We start from the raw sequence: 17,201 nt of genomic DNA on the forward strand, positions 1-17,201 counted from the left end.
AACGGGTGCGATAATGGCAGCACTAAATCACCGGATCCCATCAAAACACCGAAGTTAAGCGTGCTTGGGCCAGAGTAGTACTACGATGGGTGACCCCCTGGGAAGTTCTCGTGTTGCACTCCTTTTTGCATCCCGGGATATGAAACATCTCCCGTAGAGCTCCGAGACGATTGTTTTGGGGCTGGAAATTTGCTGTGACCGCTACGCAGTCAGTATCGAGGGGCTCGGAGAGAGCTTTCCGGATTGGGGTCGCAATAGCGATTCCGAGATCGTTCTAGAAAGTATCGATGGTTTCGGCAAGTTCTTGCCGTGATAGATACGCAATTGTCAGGCTAGGGCTCGGAGAGAGCTTGCAATTGGGATTTCGTGAACGTTCGAGAAAGCGACGACGGTTTCGTGACGGGCATGAGGCTCCGGACGTTGATGCACCGACCGCGACGTGCACATAGGCGAGGGACGAAGCTCGCGAAACGGGTGCGATAATGCCAGCACTAAATCACCGGATCCCTTCAAAACACCGAAGTTAAGCGTGCTTGGGCCAGAGTAGTACTACGATGGGTGACCCCTTGGGAAGTCCTCGTGTTGCACTCCTTTTTGCATCCCGAGATACGATACATCTCCCGTAGCGCTCCGAGACGATTGTTTTGGGGCTGGAAATTTGCTGCGGCCGCTCCGCAATCAGTATCGAGGGGCTCGGAGAGAGCTTTCCGGATTGGGTCGCAATAGCGATTCCGAGATCGTTCAAGAAAGTGTCGATGGGTTCGGCACGTTCTTGCCGTGATAGATACGCAATCGTCGGGCTAGGGCTCGGAGAGAGCTTGCAATAGGGATTTCGTGAACGTTCGAGAAAGCGACGACGGTTTCGTGACGGGCAAGAGGCTCCGGACGTTGATGCGCCGACCACGACGTGCACATAGGCGAGGGACGAAGCTCGCGAAACGGGTGCGATAATGCCAGCACTAAATCACCAGATCCCATCAAAACAACGAAGTTAAGCGTGCTTGGGCCAGAGTAGTACTACGATGGGTGACCCCCTGGGAAGTCCTCGTGTTGCACTCCTTTTTGCATCCAGGGATTTGAAACATCTCCCGTAGCGCTCCGAGACGATTGTTTTGGGGCTGGAAATTTGCCGTGACCGCTACGCAGTCAGTATCGAGGGGCTCAAAGAGAGCTTTCCGGATTGGGGTCACAATAGCGATTCCTAGATCGTTCTAGAAAGTGCCGATGGTTTGGGCACGCGCTTGCCATGACCGATACGCAGTCGTCGGACTAGGGCTCGGATAGAGCTTGCAATAGGGATTTCGTGAACGTTCGATAAAGCGACGACGGTTTCGTGATGGGCAAGAGGCTCCGGACGTTGATGCGCCGAACGTGACGTGCACATAGGCGAGGGACGAAGCTCGCGAAACGGGTGCGATAATGGCAGCACTAAATCACTGGATCCCATCAAAACACCGAAGTTAAGCGTGCTTCGGCCAGAGTAGTACTACGATGGGTGACCCCCTGGGAAGTTCTCGTGTTGCACTCCTTTTTGCATCCCGGGATACGAAACATATCCCGTAGAGCTCCGAGACGATTGTTTTGGGGCTGGAAATTTGCTGTGACCGCTACGCAGTCAGTATCGAGGGGCTCGGAGAGAGCTTTCCGGATTGGGGTCGCAATAGCGATTCCGAGATCGTTCTAGAAAGTGTCGATGGTTTCGGCACGTTCTTGCCGTGATAGATTCGCAATCGTCGGGCTAGGGCTCGGAGAGAGCTTGCAATAGGGATTTCATGAAAGTTCGAGAAAGCGACGACGGTTTCGTGACGGGCAAGAGGCTACGGACGTTGATGCGCCGACCGCGACGTGCACATAGGCGAGGGACGAAGCTCGCGAAACGGATGCGATAATGCCAGCACTAAATCACCGGATCCCATCAAAACACCGAAGTTAAGCGTGCTTGGGCCAGAGTAGTACTACGATGGGTGACCCCCTGGGAAGTCCTCGTGTTGCACTCCTTTTTGCATCCAGGGATACGAAACATCTCCTGTAGCGCTCCGAGACGATTGTTTTGGGGCTGGAAATTTGCCGTGACCGCTACGCAGTCAGTATCGAGGGGCTAAAAGAGAGCTTTCCGGATTGGGGTCGCAATAGCGATTCCTAGATCGTTCTAGAAAGTGCCGATGGTTTCGGCACGCGCTTGCCGTGACTGATACGCAGTCGTCGGGCTAGGGCTCGGAGAGAGCTTGCAATAGGGATTTCGTGAACGTTCGAGAAAGCGACGACGGTTTCGTGATGGGCAAGAGGCTCCGGACGTTGATGCGCCGACCGCGACGTGCACATAGGCGAGGGACGAAGCTCACGAAACGGGTGCGATAATGCCAGCACTAAATCACCGGATCCCATCAAAACACCGAAGTTAAGCGTGCTTGGGCCAGAGTAGTACTATGATGGGTGACCCCCTGGGAAGTCCTCGTGTTGCAATCCTTTTTGCATCCCGGGATATGAAACATATCCCGTAGAGCTCCGAGACGATTGATTTGGGGCTGGAAATTTGCTGTGACCGCTACGCAGTCAGTATCGAGGGGCTCGGAGAGAGCTTTCCGGATTGGGGTCGCAATAGCGATTCCGAGATCGTTCTAGAAAGTGTCGATGGTTTCGGCACGTTCTTGCCGTGATATATACGCAATCGTCGGGCTAGGGCTCGGAGAGAGCTTGCAATAGGGATTTCATGAAAGTTCGAGAAAGCGACGACGGTTTCGTGACGGGCAAGAGGCTACGGACGTTGATGCGCCGACCGCGACGTGCACATAGGCGAGGGACGAAGCTCGCGAAACGGATGCGATAATGCCAGCACTAAATCACCGGATCCCATCAAAACACCGAAGTTAAGCGTGCTTGGGCCAGAGTAGTACTACGATGGGTGACCCCCTGGGAAGTCCTCGTGTTGCACTCCTTTTTGCATCCAGGGATACGAAACATCTCCCGTAGAGCTCGGAGACGATTGTTTTGGGGCTGGAAATTTCCTGTGACCGCTACGCAGTCAGTATCAAGGGGCTCGGAGAGAGCTTTCTGGATTGGGGTCGCAATAGCGATTTCGAGATCGTTCTAGAAAGTGCCAATGGTTTCGGCACGCGCTTGCCGTGACCGCGGACCGCGACGTGCACATAGGCGAGGGACGAAGCTCGCGAAACGGGTGCGATAATGGCAGCACTAAATCACCGGATCCCATCAAAACACCGAAGTTAAGCGTGCTTGGGCCAGAGTAGTACTACGATGGGTGACCCCCTGGGAAGTCCTCGTGTTGCACTCCTTTTTGCATCCCGGGATACGAAACATCTCCCGTAGAGCTCCGAGACGATTGTTTTGGGGCTGGAAATTTGCTGTGACCACTACGCCGTCAATATCGAGGGGCTCGGAGAGAGCTTTCCGGATTAGGGTCGCAATAGCGATTCCGAGATCGTTCTAGAAAGTGCCAATGGTTTCGGCACGCGCTTGCCGTGACCGCGGATCGCGACGTGCACATAGGCGAGGGACGAAGCTGGCGAAACGGGTGCGATAATGGCAGCACTAAATCACCGGATCCCATCAAAACACCGAAGTTAAGCGTGCTTGGGCCAAAGTAGTACTACGATGGGTGACCCCCTGGGAAGTCCTCGTGTTGCAATCCTTTTTGCATCCAGGGATACGAAACATCTCCCGTAGCGCTCCGAGACGATTGTTTTGGGGCTGGAAATTTGCCGTGACCGCTACGCAGTCAGTATCGAGGGGCTCAAAGAGAGCTTTCCGGATTGGGTTCGCAATAGCGATTCCGAGATCGTTCTAGAAAGTGCCGATGGTTTCGGCACGCGCTTGCCGTGACCGATACGCAGTCGTCGGGCTAGGGCTCGGAGAGAGCTTGCAATAGGGATTTCGTGAAAGTTCGAGAAAGTGACGACGGTTTCGCGACGGGCAAGAGGCTCCGGACGTTGATGCGCTGACCGCGACGTGCACATAGGCGAGGGACGAAGCTCGCGAAACGGGTGCGATAATGGCTGCACTAAATCACCGGATCCCATCAAAACACCGAAGTTAAGCGTGCGTGGGCCAGAGTAGTACTACGATGGGTGACCCCCTGGGAAGTCCTCGTGTTGCACTCCTTTTTGCATCCCGGGAGACGAAACATCTCCCGTAGAGCTCCGAGACGATTGTTTTGGGGCTGGAAATTTGCTGTGACCGCTACGCAGTCAGTATCGAGGGGCTCGGAGAGAGCTTTCCGGATTGGGGTCGCAATAGCGATTCCGAGATCGTTCTAGAAAGTGCCGATGGTTTCGGTACGCGCTTGCCGTGACCGATACGCAATCGTCGGGCTAGGGCTCGGAGAGAGCTTGCAATAGGGATTTCGTGAACGTTCGAGAAAGCGACGACGGTTTCACGACGGGCAAGAGGCTCCGGAGGTTGATGCGCTGACCGCGATGTGCACATAGGCGAGGGACGAAGCACAAGAAACGGGTGCGATAATGGCAGCACTAAATCAGCGGATCCCATCAAAACACCGAAGTTAAGCGTGCTTGGGCCAGAGTAGTACTACGATGGGTGCCCCCTGGGAAGTCCTCGTGTTGCACTCCTTTTTGCATCCCGGGATACGAAACATCTCCCGTAGAGCTCCGAGACGATTGTTTTGGGGCTGGAAATTTGCTGTGACCGCTACTCAGTCAGTATCGAGGGGCTCCGAGAGAGCTTTCCGGATTGGGGTCGCAATAGCGATTCCGAGATCGTTCTAGAAAGTGCCAATGGTTTCGGCACGCGCTTGCTGTGACCGATACGCAGTCGTCGGGCTAGGGCTTGGAGAGAGCTTGCAATAGGGATTTCGTGAACGTTCGAGAAAGCGACGATGGTTTTTCGACGGGCAAGAGGCTCCGGACGTTGATGCGCTGACCGCGACGTGCACATAGGCGAGGGACGAAGCTCGCGAAACGGGTGCGATAATGGCAGCACTAACTCACCGGATCCCATCAAAACACCGAAGTTAAGCGTGCTTGGGCCTGAGTAGTACTACGATGGGTGACCCCCTGGGAAGTCCTCGTGTTGCACTCCTTTTTGCATCCCGGGATACGAAACATCTCCCGTAGAGCTCCGAGACGATTGTTTTGGGGCTGGAAATTTGCTGTGACCGCTACGCAGTCAGTATCGAGGGGCTCCGAGAGAGCTTTCCGGATTGGGGTCGCAATAGCGATTCCGAGATCGTTCTAGAAAGTGCCGATGGTTTCGGCACGCGCTTGCCGTGACCGATACGCAGTCGTCGGGCTAGGGCTCGGAGAGAGCTTGCAATAGGGATTTCGTGAACGTTCGAGAAAGCGACGACGGTTTCGCGACGGGCAAGAGGCTCCGGACGTTGATACGCCGACCGCGACGTGCACATAGGCGAGGGACGAAGCTCGCGAAATGGGTGCAAAAATGGCAGCACTAAATCACCGGATCCCATCAAAACACCGAAGTTAAGCGTGCTTGGGCCAGAGTAGTACTACGATGGGTGACCCCCTGGGAAGTCCTCGTGTTGCACTCCTTTTTGCATCCTGGGATACGAAACATCTCCCGTAGAGCTCCGAGACGATTGTTTTGGGGCTGGAAATTTGCTGTGACCGCTACGCCGTCAGTATCGAGGGGCTCCGAGAGAGCTTTCCGGATTGGGGTCGCAATAGCGATTCCGAGATCGTTCTAGAAAGTGCCGATGGTTTCGGTACGCGCTTGCCGTGACCGATACGCAGTCATCGGGCTAGGGCTCGGAGAGAGCTTGCAATAGGGATTTCGTGAACGTTCGAGAAAGGGACAATGGTTTCGCGACGGGCAAGAGGCTCCGGACGTGGATGCGCTGACCGCGACGTGCACATAGGCGAGGGACGAAGCTCGCGAAACGGGTGCGATAATGGCAGCACTAAATCACCGGATCCCATCAAAACACCGAAGTTAAGCGTGCTTGGGCCAGAGTAGTACTACGATGGGTGCCCCCTGGGAAGTCCTCGTGTTGCACTCCTTTTTGCATCCCGGGATACGAAACATCTCCCGTAGAGCTCCGAGACGATTGTTTTGGGGCTGGAAATTTGCTATGACCGCTACGCAGTCAGTATCGAGGGGCTCCGAGAGAGCTTTCCGGATTGGGGTCACAATAGCGATTCCGAGATCGTTCTAGAAAGTGCCGATGGTGTCGGCACGCGCTTGCCGTGACCGAGACGCAGTCGTCGGGCTAGGGATCGGAGAGAGCTTGCAATAGGGATTTCGTGAACGTTCGAGAAAGCGACAACGGTTTCGCAACGGGCAAGAGGCTCCGGATGTTGATGCGCTGACCGCGACGTGCACATAGGCGACGGACGAAGCTCGCGAAACGGGTGCGATAATGGCAGCACTTACTCACCGGATCCCATCAAAACACCGAAGTTAAGCGTGCTTGGGCCAGAGTAGTACTACGATGGGTGACCCCCTGGGAAGTCCTCGTGTTGCACTCCTTTTTGCATCCCGGGATACGAAACATCTCCCGTAGAGCTCCGAGACGATTGTTTTGGGGCTGGAAATTTGCTGTGACCGCTACGCCGTCAGTATCGAGGGGCTCCAAGAGAGCTTTCCGGATTGGGGTCGTAATAGCGATTCCGAGATCGTTCTAGAAAGTGCCGATGGTTTCGGTACGCGCTTGCCGTGACCGATACGCAGTCGTCGGGCTAGGGCTCGGAGAGAGCTTGCAATAGGGATTTCGTGAACGTTCGAGAAAGCGACGACGGTTTCGCGACGGGCAAGAGGCTCCGGACGTTGATGCGCTGACCGCGATGTGCACATAGGCGAGGGACGAAGCTCAAGAAACGGGTGCGATAATGGCAGCACTAAATCAGCGGATCCCATCAAAACACCGAAGTTAAGCGTGCTTGGGCCAGAGTAGTACTACGATGGGTGACCCCCTGGGAAGTCCTCTTGTTGCACTCCTTTTTGCATCCCGGGATACGAAACATCTCCCGTAGAGCTCCGAGACGATTGTTTTGGGGCTGGAAATTTGCTGTGACCGCTACGCAGTCAGTATCGAGGGGCTCCGAGAGAGCTTTCCGGATTGGGGTCTCAATAGCGATTCCGAGATCGTTCTAGAAAGTGCCGATGGTTTCGGCACGCGCTTGCCGTGACCGATACGCAGTCGTCGGGCTAGGGCTCGGAGAGAGCTTGCAATAGGGATTTCGTGAACGTTCGAGAAAGCGACGACGGTTTCGCGACGGGCAAGAGGCTCCGGACGTTGATACGCCGATCGCGACGTGCACATAGGCGAGGGACGAAGCTCGCGAAATGGGTGCAAAAATGGCAGCACTAAATCACCGGATCCCATCAAAACACCGAAGTTAAGCGTGCTTGGGCCAGAGTAGTACTACGATGGGTGACCCCCTGGGAAGTCCTCGTGTTGCACTCCTTTTTGCATCCCGGGATACGAAACATCTCCCGTAGAGCTCCGAGACGATTGTTTTGGGGCTGGAAATTTGCTGTGACCGCTACGCCGTCAGTATCGAGGGGCTCCGAGAGAGCTTTCCGGATTGGGGTCGCAATAGCGATTCCGAGATCGTTCTAGAAAGTGCCGATGGTTTCGGTACGCGCTTGCCGTGACCGATACGCAGTCATCGGGCTAGGGCTCGGAGAGAGCTTGCAATAGGGATTTCGTGAACGTTCGAGAAAGGGACGATGGTTTCGCGACGGGCAAGAGGCTCCGGACGTGGATGCGCTGACCGCGACGTGCACATAGGCGAGGGACGAAGCTCGCGAAACGGGTGCGATAATGGCAGCACTAAATCACCGGATCCCATCAAAACACCGAAGTTAAGCGTGCTTGGGCCAGAGTAGTACTACGATGGGTGCCCCCTGGGAAGTCCTCGTGTTGCACTCCTTTTTGCATCCCGGGATACGAAACATCTCCCGTAGAGCTCCGAGACGATTGTTTTGGGGCTGGAAATTTGCTATGACCGCTACGCAGTCAGTATCGAGGGGCTCCGAGAGAGCTTTCCGGATTGGGGTCACAATAGCGATTCCGAGATCGTTCTAGAAAGTGCCGATGCTGTCGGCACGCGCTTGCCGTGACCGAGACGCAGTCGTCGGGCTAGGGATCGGAGAGAGCTTGCAATAGGGATTTCGTGAACGTTCGAGAAAGCGACAACGGTTTCGCAACGGGCAAGAGGCTCCGGACGTTGATGCGCTGACCGCGACGTGCACATAGGCGACGGACGAAGCTCGCGAAACGGGTGCGATAATGGCAGCACTAACTCACCGGATCCCATCAAAACACCGAAGTTAAGCGTGCTTGGGCCAGAGTAGTACTACGATGGGTGACCCCCTGGGAAGTCCTCGTGTTGCACTCCTTTTTGCATCCCGGGATACGAAACATCTCCCGTAGAGCTCCGAGACGATTGTTTTGGGGCTGGAAATTTGCTGTGACCGCTACGCAGTCAGTATCGAGGGGCTCCGAGAGAGCTTTCCGGATTGGGGTCGCAATAGCGATTCCGAGATCGTTCTAGAAAGTGCCGATGGTTTCGGCACGCGCTTGCCGTGACCGATACGCAGTCGTCGGGCTAGGGCTCGGAGAGAGCTTGCAATAGGGATTTCGTGAACGTTCGAGAAAGCGACGACGGTTTCGCGACGGGCAAGAGGCTCCGGACGTTGATACGCCGACCGCGACGTGCACATAGGCGAGGGACGAAGCTCGCGAAATGGGTGCAAAAATGGCAGCACTAAATCACCGGATCCCATCAAAACACCGAAGTTAAGCGTGCTTGGGCCAGTGTAGTACTATGATGGGTGACCCCCTGGGAAGTCCTCGTGTTGCACTCCTTTTTGCATCCCGGGTTACGAAACATCTCCCGTAGAGCTCCGAGACGATTATTTTGGGGCTGGAAATTTGCTGTGACCGCTACGCTGTCAGTATCGAGGGGCTCCGAGAGAGCTTTCCGGGTTGGGGTCGCAATAGCGATTCCGAGATCGTTCTAGAAAGTGCCGATGGTTTCGGTACGCGCTTGCCGTGACCGATACGCAGTCGTCGGGCTAGGGCTCGGAGAGAGCTTGCAATAGGGATTTCGTGAACGTTCGAGAAAGCGACGACGGTATCGTGACGGGCAAGAGGCTCCGGACGTTGATGCGTCGACCGCGACGTGCACATAGGCGAGGGACGAAGCTCGCGAAACGGGTGCGATAATGGCAGCACTAACTCACCGGATCCCATCAAAACACCGAAGTTAAGCGTGCTTGGGCCAGAGTAGTACTACGATGGGTGACCACCTGGGAAGTCCTCGTGTTGCACTCCTTTTTGCATCCCGGGATACGAAACATCTCCCGTAGAGCTTCGAGACGATTGTTTTGGGGCTGGAAATTTGCTGTGACCGCTACGCAGTCATTATCGAGGGGCTCCGAGAGAGCTTTCCGGGTTGGGGTCGCAATAGCGATTCCGAGATCGTTCTAGAAAGTGCCGATGGTTTCGGCACGCGCTTGCCGTGACCGATACGCAGTCATCGGGCTAGGGCTCGGAGAGAGCTTGCAATAGGGATTTCGTGAACGTTCGAGAAAGGGACGATGGTTTCGCGATGGGCAAGAGGCTCCGGACGTGGATGCGCTGACCGCGACGTGCTCATAGGCGAGGGACGAAGCTCGCGAAACGGGTGCGATAATGGCAGCACTAAATCAGCGGATCCCATCAAAACACCGAAGTTAAGCGTGCTTGGGCCAGAGTAGTACTACGATGGGTGACCCCCTGGGAAGTCCTCGTGTTGCACTCCTTTTTGCATCCCGGGTTACGAAACATCTCCCGTAGAGCTCCGAGACGATTATTTTGGGGCTGGAAATTTGCTGTGACCGCTACGCTGTCAGTATCGAGGGGCTCCGAGAGAGCTTTCCGGATTGGGGTCGCAATAGCGATTCCGAGATCGTTCTAGAAAGTGCCGATGGTTTCGGCACGCGCTTGCCGTGACCGATACGCAGTCGTCGGGCTAGGGCTCAGAGAGAGCTTGCAATAGGGATTTCGTGAACTTTCGAGAAAGCGACGACGGTTTCGCGACGGGCAAGAGGCTCCGGACGTTGATACGCCGACCGCGACGTGCACATAGGCGAGGGACGAAGCTCGCGAAATGGGTGCGATAATGGCAGCACTAAATCACCGGATCCCATCAAAACACCGAAGTTAAGCGTGCTTGGGCCAGAGTAGTACTACGATGGGTGACCCCCTGGGAAGTCCTCGTGTTGCACTCCTTTTTGCATCCCGGGATACGAAACATCTCCCGTAGAGCTCCGAGACGATTGTTTTGGGGCTGGAAATTTGCTGTGACCGCTACGCCGTCAGTATCGAGGGGCTCCGAGAGAGCTTTCCGGATTGGGGTCGCAATAGCGATTCCGAGATCGTTCTAGAAAGTGCCGATAGTTTCGGTACGCGCTTGCCGTGACTGATACGCAGTCGTCGGGCTAGGGCTCGGAGAGAGCTTGCAATAGGGATTTCGTGAACGTTCGAGAAAGGGACGATGGTTTCGCGATGGGCAAGAGGCTCCGGACGTGGATGCGCTGACCGCGACGTGCTCATAGGCGAGGGACGAAGCTCGCGAAACGGGTGCGATAATGGCTGCCCTAAATCACCGGATCCCATCAAAACACCGAAGTTAAGCGTGCTTGGGCCAGAGTAGTACTACGATGGGTGACCACCTGGGAAGTCCTCGTGTTGCACTCCTTTTTGCATCCCTGGATACGAAACATCTCCCGTAGAGCTTCGAGACGATTGTTTTGGGGCTGGAAATTTGCTGTGACCGCTACGCAGTCATTATCGAGGGGCTCCGAGAGAGCTTTCCGGGTTGGGGTCGCAATAGCGATTCCGAGATGGTTCTAGAAAGTGCCGATGGTTTCGGCACGCGCTTGCCGTGACCGATACGCAGTCATCGGGCTAGGGCTCGGAGAGAGCTTGCAATAGGGATTTCGTGAACGTTCGAGAAAGGGACGATGGTTTCGCGATGGGCAAGAGGCTCCGGACGTGGATGCGCTGACCGCGACGTGCTCATAGGCGAGGGACGAAGCTCGCGAAACGGGTGCGATAATGGCTGCCCTAAATCACCGGATCCCATCAAAACACCGAAGTTAAGCGTGCTTGGGCCAGAGTAGTACTACGATGGGTGACCACCTGGGAAGTCCTCGTGTTGCACTCCTTTTTGCATCCCGGGATACGAAACATCTCCCGTAGAGCTTCGAGACGATTGTTTTGGGGCTGGAAATTTGCTGTGACCGCTACGCCGTCAGTATCGAGGGGCTCCGAGAGAGCTTTCCGGATTGGGGTCGCAATAGCGATTCCGAGATCGTTCTAGAAAAGTGCCGATGGTTTCGGCACGCGCTTGCCGTGACCGATACGCAGTCATCGGGCTAGGGCTCGGAGAGAGCTTGCAATAGGGATTTCGTGAACGTTCGAGAAAGCGACAACGGTTTCGCGACGGGCAAGAGGCTCCGGACGTTGATATGCCGACCGCGACGTGCACATAGGCGAGGGACGAAGCTCGCGAAACGGGTGCGATAATGGCAGCACTAAATCACCGGATCCCATCAAAACACCGAAGTTAAGCGTGCTTGGGCCAGAGTAGTACTACGATGGGTGACCCCCTGGGAAGTCCTCGTGTTGCACTCCTTTTTGCATCCCGGGATACGAAACATCTCCCGTAGAGCTCCGAGACGATTGTTTTGGGGCTGGAAATTTGCTGTGACCGCTACGCCGTCAGTATCGAGGGGCTCCAAGAGAGCTTTCCGTATTGGGGTCGCAATAGCGATTCCGAGATCGTTCTAGAAAGTGCCGATGGTTTCGGTACGCGCTTGCCGTGACCGATACGCAGTCGTCGGGCTAGGGCTCGGAGAGAGCTTGCAATAGAGATTTCGTGAACGTTCGAGAAAGCGACGACGGTTTCGCGACGGGCAAGAGGCTCCGGACGTTGATGCGCTTACCGCGATGTGCACATAGGCGAGGGACGAAGCTCGCGAAACGGGTGCGATAATGGCAGCACTAAATCAGCGGATCCCATCAAAACACCGAAGTTAAGCGTGCTTGGGCCAGAGTAGTACTACGATGGGTGCCCCCTGGGAAGTCCTCGTGTTGCACTCCTTTTTGCATCCCGGGATACGAAACATCTCCCGTAGAGCTCCGAGACGATTGTTTTGGGGCTGGAAATTTGCTGTGACCGCTACGCAGTCAGTATCGAGGGGCTCCGAGAGAGCTTTCCGGATTGGGGTCGCAATAGCGATTCCGAGATCGTTCTAGAAAGTGCCAATGGTTTCGGCACGCGCTTGCCGTGACCGATACGCAGTCGTCGGGCTAGGGCTCGGAGAGAGCTTGCAATAGGGATTTCGTGAACGTTCGAGAAAGCGACGATGGTTTTGTGACGGGCAAGAGGCTCCGGACGTTGATGCGCTGACCGCGACGTGCACATAGGCGAGGGACGAAGCTCGCGAAACGGGTGCGATAATGGCAGCACTAACTCACCGGATCCCATCAAAACACCGAAGTTAAGCGTGCTTGGGCCAGAGTAGTACTACGATGGGTGACCCCCTGGGAAGTCCACGTGTTGCATTCCTTTTTGCATCCCGGGATACGAAACATCTCCCGTAGAGCTCCGAGACGATTGTTTTGGGGCTGGAAATTTGCTGTGACCGCTACGCAGTCAGTATCGAGGGGCTCCGAGAGAGCTTTCCGGATTGGGGTCGCAATAGCGATTCCGAGATCGTTCTAGAAAGTGCCGATGGTTTCGGCATGCGCTTGCCGTGACCGATACGCAGTCGTCGGGCTAGGGCTCGGAGAGAGCTTGCAATAGGGATTTCGTGAACGTTCGAGAAAGCGACGACGGTTTCGCGACGGGCAAGAGGCTCCGGACGTTGATACGCCGACCGCGACGTGCACATAGGCGAGGGACGAAGCTCGCGAAATGGGTGCGATAATGGCAGCACTAAATCACCGGATCCCATCAAAACACCGAAGTTAAGCGTGCTTGGGCCAGAGTAGTACTACGATGGGTGACCCCCTGGGAAGTCCTCGTGTTGCACTCCTTTTTGCATCCCGGGATACGAAACATCTCCCGTATAGGTCGGAGACGATTGTTTTGGGGCTGGAAATTTGCTGTGACCGCTACGCCGTCAATATCGAGGGGCTCCGAGAGAGCTTTCCGGATTGGGGTCGCAATAGCGATTCCGAGATCGTTCTAGAAAGTGCCGATGGTTTCGGTACGCGCTTGCCGTGACCGATACGCAGTCGTCGGGCTAGGGCTCGGAGAGAGCTTGCAATAGGGATTTCGTGAACGTTCGAGAAAGCGACGACGGTTTCGCGACGGGCAAGAGGCTCCGGACGTGGATGCGCTGACCGCGACGTGCACATAGGCGAGGGACGAAGCTCGCGAAACGGGTGCGATAATGGCAGCACTAAATCACCGGATCCCATCAAAACACCGAAGTTAAGCGTGCTTGGGCCAGAGTAGTACTACGATGGGTGCCCCCTGGGAAGTCCTCGTGTTGCACTCCTTTTTGCATCCCGGGATACGAAACATCTCCCGTAGAGCTCCGAGACGATTGTTTTGGGGCTGGAAATTTGCTGTGACCGCTACGCAGTCAGAATCGAGGGGCTCCGAGAGAGCTTTCCGGATTGGGGTCACAATAGCGATTCCGAGATCGTTCTAGAAGAGTGCCGATGGTTTCGCGATGGGCAAGAGGCTCCGGACGTTGATGCGCTGACGGCGACGTGCACATAGGCGAGGGACGAAGCTCGCGAAACGGGTGCGATAATGGCAGCACTTACTGACCGGATCCCATCAAAACACCGAAGTTAAGCGTGCTTGGGCCAGAGTAGTACTACGATGGGTGACCCCTTGGGAAGTCCTCGTGTTGCACTCCTTTTTGCATCCCGGGATATGAAACATCTCCCGTAAAGCTCCGAGACGATTGTTTTGGGGCTGGAAATTTGCTGTGACCGCTACCCAGTCAGTTTTGAGGGGCTCCGAGAGAGCTTTCCGGATTGGGGTCGCAATAGCGATTCCGAGAAAGTTCTAGAAAGTGCCGATGGTTTCGGCACGCGCTTGCCGTGACCGATACGCAGTCGTCGGGCTAGGGCTCGGAGAGAGCTTGCAATAGGGATTTCGTGAACATTCGAGAAAGCGACGACGGTTTCGCGACGGGCAAGAGGCTCCGGACGTTGATACGCCGACCGCGACGTGCACATAGGCGAGGGACGAAGCTCGCGAAACGGGTGCGATAATGGCAGCACTAAATCACCGGATCCCATCAAAACACCGAAGTTAAGCGTGCTTGGGCCAGAGTAGTACTACGATGGGTGACCCCCTGGGAAGCCCTCGTGTTGCACTCCTTTTTGCATCCCGGGATACGAAACATCTCCCGTAGAGCTCCGAGACGATTGTTTTGGGGCTGGAAATTTGCTGTGACCGCTACGCCGTCAGTATCAAGGGGCTCTGAGAGAGCTTCCCGGATTGGGGTCGCAATAGCGATTCCGAGATCGTTCTAGAAAGTGCCGATGGTTTCGGTATGCGCTTGCCGTGACCGATACGCAGTCGTCGGGCTAGGGCTCGGAGAGAGCTTGCAATAGGGATTTCGTGAACGTTCGAGAAAGCGACGACGGTTTCGCGACGGGCAAGAGGCTCCGGACGTGGATGCGCTGACCGCGACGTGCACATAGGCGAGGGACGAAGCTCGCGAAACGGGTGCGATAATGGCAGCACTAAATCACCGGATCCCATCAAAACACCGAAGTTAAGCGTGCTTAGGCCAGAGTAGTACTACGATGGGTGCCCCCTGGGAAGTCCTCGTGTTGCACTCCTTTTTGCATCCCGGGATACGAAACATCTCCCGTAGAGCTCCGAGACGATTGTTTTGGGGCTGGAAATTTGCTGTGACCGCTACGCAGTCAGTATCGAGGGGCTCCGAGAGAGCTTTCCGGATTGGGGTCACAATAGCGATTCCGAGATCGTTCTAGAAAAGTGCCGATGGTTTCGCGATGGGCAAGAGGCTCCGGACGTTGATGCGCTGACCGCGACGTGCACATAGGCGAGGGACGAAGCTCGCGAAACGGGTGCGATAATGGCAGCACTTACTGACCGGATCCCATCAAAACACCGAAGTTAAGCGTGCTTGGGCCAGAGTAGTACTACGATGGGTGACCCCTTGGGAAGTCCTCGTGTTGCACTCCTTTTTGCATCCCGGGATATGAAACATCTCCCGTAGAGCTCCGAGACGATTGTTTTGGGGCTGGAAATTTGCTGTGACCGCTACCCAGTCAGTTTTGAGGGGCTCCGAGAGAGCTTTCCGGATTGGGGTCGCAATAGCGATTCCGAGAAAGTTCTAGAAAGTGCCGATGGTTTCGGCACGCGCTTGTCGTGACCGACACGCAGTCGTCGGGCTAGGGCTCGGAGAGAGCTTGCAATAGGGATTTTGTGAACATTCGAGAAAGCGACGACGGTTTCGCGACGGGCAAGAGGCTCCGGACGTTGATACGCCGACCGCGACGTGCACATAGGCGAGGGACGAAGCTCGCGAAACGGGTGCGATAATGGCAGCACTAAATCACCGGATCCCATCAAAACACCGAAGTTAAGCGTGCTTGGGCCAGTGTAGTACTATGATGGGTGACCCCCTGGGAAGTCCTCGTGTTGCACTCCTTTTTGCATCCCGGGTTACGAAACATCTCCCGTAGAGCTCCGAGACGATTATTTTGGGGCTGGAAATTTGCTGTGACCGCTACGCTGTCAGTATCGAGGGGCTCCGAGAGAGCTTTCCGGGTTGGGGTCGCAATAGCGATTCCGAGATCGTTCTAGAAAGTGCCGATGGTTTCGGTACGCGCTTGCCGTGACCGATACGCAGTCGTCGGGCTAGGGCTCGGAGAGAGCTTGCAATAGGGATTTCGTGAACGTTCGAGAAAGCGACGACGGTATCGTGACGGGCAAGAGGCTCCGGACGTTGATGCGTCGACCGCGACGTGCACATAGGCGAGGGACGAAGCTCGCGAAACGGGTGCGATAATGGCAGCACTAACTCACCGGATCCCATCAAAACACCGAAGTTAAGCGTGCTTGGGCCAGAGTAGTACTACGATGGGTGACCACCTGGGAAGTCCTCGTGTTGCACTCCTTTTTGCATCCCGGGATACGAAACATCTCCCGTAGAGCTTCGAGACGATTGTTTTGGGGCTGGAAATTTGCTGTGACCGCTACGCAGTCATTATCGAGGGGCTCCGAGAGAGCTTTCCGGGTTGGGGTCGCAATAGCGATTCCGAGATCGTTCTAGAAAGTGCCAATGGTTTCGGCACGCGCTTGCCGTGACCGATACGCAGTCGTCGGGCTAGGGCTCGGAGAGAGCTTGCAATAGGGATTTCGTGAACGTTCGAGAAAGCGCCGACGGTTTCGTGACGGGCAAGAGGCTCCGGATGTTGATGCGCCGACCGCGACGTGCACATAGGCGAGGGACGAAGCTCGCGAAACGGGTGCGATAATGCCAGCACTAAATCACCGGATCCCATCAAAACACCGAATTTAAGCGTGCTTGGGCCAGAGTAGTACTAGGATGGGTGACCCCCTGGGAAGTCCTCGTGTTGCACTCCTTTTTGCATCCCGGGATACGAAACATCTCCCGGAGAGCTCCGAGACGATTGTTTTGGGGCTGGAAATTTGCTGTGACCGCTACGCAGTCAGTATCGAGGGGCTCGGAGAGAGCTTTCCGGATTGGGGTCGCAATAGCGATTCCGAGATCGTTCTAGAAAGTGCCGATGGTTTCGGCACGCGCTTGCCGTGACCGATACGCAGTCGTCGGGCTAGGGCTCGGAGAGAGCTTGCAATAGGGATTTTTTGAACGTTCGAGAAAGCGCCGACGGTTTCGTGACGGGCAAGAGGCTCCGGATGTTGATACGCCGACCGCGACGTGCACATAGGCGAGGGACGAAGCACGCGAAACGGGTGCGATAATGCCAGCACTAAATCACCGGATCCCATCAAAACACCGAAGTTAAACGTGTTTGGGCCAGAGTAGTACTAGGATGGGTGACCCCCTGGGAAGTCCTCGTGTTGCACTCCTTTTTGCATCCCGGGATACGAAACATCTCCCGTAGAGCTCCGAGACGATTGTTTTGGGGCTGAAAATTTGCTGTGACCGCTACGCAGTCAGTATCGAGGGGCTCGGAGAGAGCTTTCCGGATTGGGGTCGCAATAGCGATTCCGAGATCGTTCTAG

At 55.6% G+C, this 17,201-nt stretch overlaps 11 non-coding genes and 27 pseudogenes across 11 annotated transcripts; all 38 read left to right on the plus strand.

Moving 5' to 3' along the window:
• Nucleotides 1-3: 3 nt before the first annotated feature.
• Nucleotides 4-122, plus strand: LOC135601267 (5S ribosomal RNA). The gene has a single exon (XR_010483566.1). It is a non-coding gene; the product is annotated as a 5S ribosomal RNA (ribosomal RNA).
• A 350-nt stretch (nucleotides 123-472) lies between these two features.
• On the plus strand, nucleotides 473-591 carry LOC135601005 (5S ribosomal RNA). The gene has a single exon (XR_010483311.1). It is a non-coding gene; the product is annotated as a 5S ribosomal RNA (ribosomal RNA).
• Nucleotides 592-940: 349 nt separating this feature from the next.
• On the plus strand, nucleotides 941-1,059 carry LOC135602590 (5S ribosomal RNA; annotated as a pseudogene).
• Nucleotides 1,060-1,409: 350 nt separating this feature from the next.
• On the plus strand, nucleotides 1,410-1,528 carry LOC135603508 (5S ribosomal RNA; annotated as a pseudogene).
• A 350-nt stretch (nucleotides 1,529-1,878) lies between these two features.
• On the plus strand, nucleotides 1,879-1,997 carry LOC135600787 (5S ribosomal RNA). Its single transcript, XR_010483101.1, has one exon. It is a non-coding gene; the product is annotated as a 5S ribosomal RNA (ribosomal RNA).
• Nucleotides 1,998-2,347: 350 nt separating this feature from the next.
• On the plus strand, nucleotides 2,348-2,466 carry LOC135600739 (5S ribosomal RNA). Its single transcript, XR_010483053.1, has one exon. It is a non-coding gene; the product is annotated as a 5S ribosomal RNA (ribosomal RNA).
• A 350-nt stretch (nucleotides 2,467-2,816) lies between these two features.
• On the plus strand, nucleotides 2,817-2,935 carry LOC135600788 (5S ribosomal RNA). The gene has a single exon (XR_010483102.1). It is a non-coding gene; the product is annotated as a 5S ribosomal RNA (ribosomal RNA).
• A 238-nt stretch (nucleotides 2,936-3,173) lies between these two features.
• Nucleotides 3,174-3,292, plus strand: LOC135601484 (5S ribosomal RNA). The gene has a single exon (XR_010483776.1). It is a non-coding gene; the product is annotated as a 5S ribosomal RNA (ribosomal RNA).
• Nucleotides 3,293-3,530: 238 nt separating this feature from the next.
• Nucleotides 3,531-3,649, plus strand: LOC135603316 (5S ribosomal RNA; annotated as a pseudogene).
• A 350-nt stretch (nucleotides 3,650-3,999) lies between these two features.
• LOC135602425 (5S ribosomal RNA) lies at nucleotides 4,000-4,118 on the plus strand (annotated as a pseudogene).
• Nucleotides 4,119-4,468: 350 nt separating this feature from the next.
• LOC135604192 (5S ribosomal RNA) lies at nucleotides 4,469-4,586 on the plus strand (annotated as a pseudogene).
• A 350-nt stretch (nucleotides 4,587-4,936) lies between these two features.
• LOC135601975 (5S ribosomal RNA) lies at nucleotides 4,937-5,055 on the plus strand (annotated as a pseudogene).
• A 350-nt stretch (nucleotides 5,056-5,405) lies between these two features.
• Nucleotides 5,406-5,524, plus strand: LOC135602490 (5S ribosomal RNA; annotated as a pseudogene).
• A 350-nt stretch (nucleotides 5,525-5,874) lies between these two features.
• LOC135603347 (5S ribosomal RNA) lies at nucleotides 5,875-5,992 on the plus strand (annotated as a pseudogene).
• Nucleotides 5,993-6,342: 350 nt separating this feature from the next.
• LOC135602081 (5S ribosomal RNA) lies at nucleotides 6,343-6,461 on the plus strand (annotated as a pseudogene).
• Nucleotides 6,462-6,811: 350 nt separating this feature from the next.
• Nucleotides 6,812-6,930, plus strand: LOC135603994 (5S ribosomal RNA; annotated as a pseudogene).
• Nucleotides 6,931-7,280: 350 nt separating this feature from the next.
• On the plus strand, nucleotides 7,281-7,399 carry LOC135602491 (5S ribosomal RNA; annotated as a pseudogene).
• Nucleotides 7,400-7,749: 350 nt separating this feature from the next.
• Nucleotides 7,750-7,867, plus strand: LOC135603349 (5S ribosomal RNA; annotated as a pseudogene).
• A 350-nt stretch (nucleotides 7,868-8,217) lies between these two features.
• On the plus strand, nucleotides 8,218-8,336 carry LOC135601800 (5S ribosomal RNA; annotated as a pseudogene).
• Nucleotides 8,337-8,686: 350 nt separating this feature from the next.
• LOC135602842 (5S ribosomal RNA) lies at nucleotides 8,687-8,805 on the plus strand (annotated as a pseudogene).
• A 350-nt stretch (nucleotides 8,806-9,155) lies between these two features.
• Nucleotides 9,156-9,274, plus strand: LOC135601720 (5S ribosomal RNA; annotated as a pseudogene).
• Nucleotides 9,275-9,624: 350 nt separating this feature from the next.
• LOC135602680 (5S ribosomal RNA) lies at nucleotides 9,625-9,743 on the plus strand (annotated as a pseudogene).
• A 350-nt stretch (nucleotides 9,744-10,093) lies between these two features.
• LOC135601485 (5S ribosomal RNA) lies at nucleotides 10,094-10,212 on the plus strand. Its single transcript, XR_010483777.1, has one exon. It is a non-coding gene; the product is annotated as a 5S ribosomal RNA (ribosomal RNA).
• Nucleotides 10,213-10,562: 350 nt separating this feature from the next.
• Nucleotides 10,563-10,681, plus strand: LOC135602786 (5S ribosomal RNA; annotated as a pseudogene).
• A 350-nt stretch (nucleotides 10,682-11,031) lies between these two features.
• On the plus strand, nucleotides 11,032-11,150 carry LOC135602787 (5S ribosomal RNA; annotated as a pseudogene).
• Nucleotides 11,151-11,501: 351 nt separating this feature from the next.
• LOC135601487 (5S ribosomal RNA) lies at nucleotides 11,502-11,620 on the plus strand. Its single transcript, XR_010483779.1, has one exon. It is a non-coding gene; the product is annotated as a 5S ribosomal RNA (ribosomal RNA).
• A 350-nt stretch (nucleotides 11,621-11,970) lies between these two features.
• LOC135604193 (5S ribosomal RNA) lies at nucleotides 11,971-12,088 on the plus strand (annotated as a pseudogene).
• A 350-nt stretch (nucleotides 12,089-12,438) lies between these two features.
• Nucleotides 12,439-12,557, plus strand: LOC135602172 (5S ribosomal RNA; annotated as a pseudogene).
• Nucleotides 12,558-12,907: 350 nt separating this feature from the next.
• On the plus strand, nucleotides 12,908-13,026 carry LOC135601488 (5S ribosomal RNA). The gene has a single exon (XR_010483780.1). It is a non-coding gene; the product is annotated as a 5S ribosomal RNA (ribosomal RNA).
• Nucleotides 13,027-13,376: 350 nt separating this feature from the next.
• LOC135603350 (5S ribosomal RNA) lies at nucleotides 13,377-13,494 on the plus strand (annotated as a pseudogene).
• A 250-nt stretch (nucleotides 13,495-13,744) lies between these two features.
• Nucleotides 13,745-13,863, plus strand: LOC135603620 (5S ribosomal RNA; annotated as a pseudogene).
• A 350-nt stretch (nucleotides 13,864-14,213) lies between these two features.
• LOC135601636 (5S ribosomal RNA) lies at nucleotides 14,214-14,332 on the plus strand (annotated as a pseudogene).
• Nucleotides 14,333-14,682: 350 nt separating this feature from the next.
• LOC135604177 (5S ribosomal RNA) lies at nucleotides 14,683-14,800 on the plus strand (annotated as a pseudogene).
• A 250-nt stretch (nucleotides 14,801-15,050) lies between these two features.
• LOC135603621 (5S ribosomal RNA) lies at nucleotides 15,051-15,169 on the plus strand (annotated as a pseudogene).
• A 350-nt stretch (nucleotides 15,170-15,519) lies between these two features.
• Nucleotides 15,520-15,638, plus strand: LOC135601820 (5S ribosomal RNA; annotated as a pseudogene).
• A 350-nt stretch (nucleotides 15,639-15,988) lies between these two features.
• On the plus strand, nucleotides 15,989-16,107 carry LOC135601721 (5S ribosomal RNA; annotated as a pseudogene).
• A 350-nt stretch (nucleotides 16,108-16,457) lies between these two features.
• LOC135601091 (5S ribosomal RNA) lies at nucleotides 16,458-16,576 on the plus strand. Its single transcript, XR_010483395.1, has one exon. It is a non-coding gene; the product is annotated as a 5S ribosomal RNA (ribosomal RNA).
• Nucleotides 16,577-16,926: 350 nt separating this feature from the next.
• Nucleotides 16,927-17,045, plus strand: LOC135600951 (5S ribosomal RNA). Its single transcript, XR_010483260.1, has one exon. It is a non-coding gene; the product is annotated as a 5S ribosomal RNA (ribosomal RNA).
• Nucleotides 17,046-17,201: the final 156 nt, after the last annotated feature.

The sequence above is a fragment of the Musa acuminata genome, chromosome BXJ2-1 (genome assembly GCF_036884655.1).
Source record: "Musa acuminata AAA Group cultivar baxijiao chromosome BXJ2-1, Cavendish_Baxijiao_AAA, whole genome shotgun sequence".
NCBI lineage: Eukaryota > Viridiplantae > Streptophyta > Magnoliopsida > Zingiberales > Musaceae > Musa > Musa acuminata.